Raw genomic sequence first — 3,905 nt, 5'->3', positions numbered from 1 at the left:
TGAGTTACAGGTCAGGCAGGAATTGGCCTTAAAAAATTACTTATGGGGGCTGGAAAGATGGTTCAGTGGTTAAGAGCACTGACTGTTCTTCCAGAGGACCCAGGTTCAATTCCCAGCAACCACATGGCAGCTCACAACTGTAGCTCTAGTTCCAGGGGTCCTGAGACCCTCACACAGATATTCATGCAGGCAAAACACTAATGCATATAAAATAAAAATAAACTGTTTAAAAATTACTTATAAAGGTAGCAGGTTTTGACGATTTAAAATCCCTTCAAATAAAGTAATAAAAACAGGCTGGATGGTGGTGACACATGCCTTTATTCCCATCACTTGGAGGCAGAGGGAGGTAGATCTCAAAGAGTTCGAGACCAGCCTGGTCTACAAAGCGAGCTCCAGGACAGCCAAGACCGTTATACAGAGAAACCCTGTCTCAAAAAGGGATAAAAACAAAAAAGTAATGCCAGTTTGTGGTGGTGGCACACGCCTTTAATCTCAGCACTCAGAAGGTAGAGGCAGGTGGGTCTAAACAGAGAGAGTTTCAGGACAGCCAGGGCTACCCAGAGAAACCCTGTCTGGAAACTAAAACCAACCAAACAAAATGAAGGCAACAAACTTAGAACTTATATATGTGAGATCTGCTAAGGTTCTAAATGTAGGGACCACATCCCAGAGGAGTTGACCACATCCCAGAGGAGTTGACACCCCCGCTGAGTTGTCCAGTGGGAAGGTATCCCAGGATTACCTACATTACTCTAGGGTACAGCAGATTGTGTGAACTCTTATTTTAAGGAGGCAGCATGATATTTTTTTAAAAATATTTATTTATTATGTATACAATATTCTGTCTGTATGTCTGCAGGCCAGAAGAGGGCACCAGATGTCATTACAGATGGTTGTGAGCCACCATGTGGTTGTTGGGAATTGAACTCAGGACCTTTGGAAGAGCAGGCAATGCTCTTAACCACTGGATCATCTCTCCAGCCCCTGGGGATATCTCCGGACCTGAACTCCAGCAGACCTGAGCTTCCTGACACCTTTCCCTTCCCTTTGACACCTCCCCTCCCCCTTTGCCTGTTTGCTTTATAACAGTTTCTGAGGAAATAATAAACTGGACGGCTTGATCAGAAATCATGTCTTGCCGTCATTTCTCATGTCCCTTGTCTCCTTTCATTCCTCTCCACTAGGACCCTGGTTCGTATCCCACGGGTCAGGATATGTGTATGTGTGTGTGTGTGGGGGGGGGGGTGAGAAGAAGAGGGAGAGGAAGAGAGAGAGAAAATGCATATGTAAGTTACAGGTTAACATCAGTTCCTCAATTGTTTCTCCGCCGTAGTTCTCTGAGATAGGGTCTCTTGCTGAACCTGGAGCTCACTGATTGAACAGACTAATTGGCTAGCAAGACTCAGGCATCCTCCTGTCTCTGTCATGTTATACATAATGTGATCTTAATATAAAAATCGATGCACACAGTGAACCAAGAAACAGACGACAAAAATCAAACCAAACCAAAACAAAAAACAAACAAACAAAAAAATAAGAAGCAGACCAGCTTCCCTCTACTCTCAGTGAAATGTTAGAAAACAGCCTCAGAAAGCCGGTCGCATTGGCACACAACTCTGATGCCCACCCTGGGGAGACGGAAGCAGGTTTGAGTTCACCCTGAGTGACAGAAAGAGATTGTCTTATGTATATATTTCATATTTCCACCTAATATAAAAGTATTGAAGGGAAAATGATGAGAAACTACCTTACAAAAAGTTGAAGGCCAAGCTGCACTTGGGCAGGCAAGTCGCTGTAGTCAAGACAGTCCTTCCAGACTGAGAACTGTAAAACAGCTGAAAAAGGGAACCGGGCATGAAAAAGCAGTTCACAAGGAGGCAAATTCCAGCAGCAAATAAACACACGACAGACTCTCAACCTCACCAGTGGCCAGGGAAATGCCAAACAAAGCGCCAGACAGGTGTGTGCGGTGTCCATCAGGCGGAGGGACATGGCTCAGCAGTGGGGGCTATGGAGAGTCACAGCTTATGTTGTTGGCAGAAATGCTGAGAAGTGTTTGGATACAGGCCAGCGTGGCAGCATGTGTATGTAATATTAGCAATAGGAAACTTGGGAAGGAGGATTGAGAGTTGAAGGCTAGGCTGGGCTATACAGAGAGACCCTGTCTCAAAAAATACAACAAAAGATACAAACAACAACAAGAAGAAACTCCCATTTGAAAAAAATGCGGTTAAGAATACAGATGTAAGTACAGACAGACAAGAAGCAAAGGCTGGAGCAGGCATTTTGGGAACGGCTGACGAAAGGTTTTTGGCAAGCTTTCAGATAACCTAGACAGCATCTGTTGGGAAAACACAGGGAAAAAAACGCAATCGATAAAAACAAGAGAAAACCCGAGTAAGAAGCAGACAGTTCCTCAGAGGGTCTGGAGAGAAGAGGCTCCGCAGGGAGCATTCGGAGAGAGCTGCCCAGAACCACAGGTGTGGGGGCAGGCGGTGGCTTGGCTCACTGCACAGCAGGAGCCTAAGCAGAGAAATTTCTCGAGATGAAATTTGCAAACCACCTAATCTAACTGAGCTGTCAAGAAATGATTTAAATAACTGGCAGGGAGTTTCAGGTTGAACTAGAAGTAAGCATGTTACTTGCTATTCGAAGGGAATTAAAAAAAAACCATCAAATGAAAGTATCTCAAGATAGAATTGCTGCCCGGGTCTACTCTAAGGTTTGTCCTATGATAATTAAAAGCTTACCAGTTAGCTCTTTTGAATGGCGTCCCAGCATTTTCTTTGAACTTGACTGGCTCTATAATGGAGGTTTCTTTGAACCCAAAGCTATTTAGTGAGTGACCAGATTTTGGCGTAAGGCAAGCATGGGCCTGCGTGGGTCTGCACCGGGTCCTCTGTGTACACGTTGTGGCCATTCGTTAGCTTGGTGTTTTTGTAGAACTTGGAACAGCGGGAGTGGTTGTATCTCTGACTCTTGCCTGCTCTTGGGACTCCTTTCCTCCTATTGGGTTGCCTTGTTCAGCCGCGATATGAAGGTTTTAACTTTGTCTTACCTTATCTTCCATATCTTGTTTTGTTGTGTTTGGTGGTTGTCTCTTGGAGGCCTACTCCTTTCTGACAGAAAATGAAAGGGGCATGGATCTGAGGGAGAGGGGAGGTGGGGGGGGGCTAGAAAGAGTGGCAGGAGGGAAACTATGCTTGGGATGTATTGTATAAGAGAAGAATCTAGTGGCAAGTGCCTTTCCCTGCAGAGCCTGCTCACCTGCCCGGGAGAAGCTTTGAAATTCTATGCAAATACTTGAGATGATTTTCTGTGTCATTGGAATCCTTTGGGAAAGGCCTTGCCTTTGCTTATGTCTTGAGGTGTTTTCCTCTCAGGTTCAAAGTGTCAGTTCTTACTTTAAGCTTCGTTCCCTTCTGTTGGTTTTTTTTGTGTAAGGTGGGAAGTCTAGATCTAGTTTCACACTTTCCATTGTGAAGTCCAGTTTTCTCAGCTGTCTTACGCAGGCTTTCTATCGCTGCGACTAAACAGCGTGATCAAAAAGCAAGCTGAATTAAATAATAAAAGTAAATAAATTTTTTTAAAAAAGCAAGCTGACAAGACTTCATTTGACTTACACTTCTATATTGGCATTCAGCACTGAGGGAAGCCAGGACAGGAACTCAAACAGGGCAGGATCCTGGAGGCAGGAGCTGATGCAGAGGCATGGAGGGGTTGCTTGTTTTCTCTGGCTTGCTCAGCCTGCTTTTGAAAGACCCTACGGACCCCCTGTTATTCCTTGGAAACTACAGCTCCCAGACTTTTCCTGGATTACCGTCACCTGTGTGCGCGCTGGCCGCGCCCAGGTGAAGGCCACTCCTCCCAGACAACCTTGCGCCCCCCCCCCCCCCCCCCCC

This window comes from Alexandromys fortis, unplaced genomic scaffold (assembly GCF_014885135.2).
Source record: "Alexandromys fortis isolate MF-2015 unplaced genomic scaffold, M_Fortis_MF-2015_v1.1 scaffold_199, whole genome shotgun sequence".
In the NCBI taxonomy this organism is placed as follows: Eukaryota; Metazoa; Chordata; class Mammalia; order Rodentia; family Cricetidae; genus Alexandromys; species Alexandromys fortis.
The sequence above is the reverse complement of the archived record's forward strand: the minus strand, read 5'-3'. Positions refer to the sequence as shown.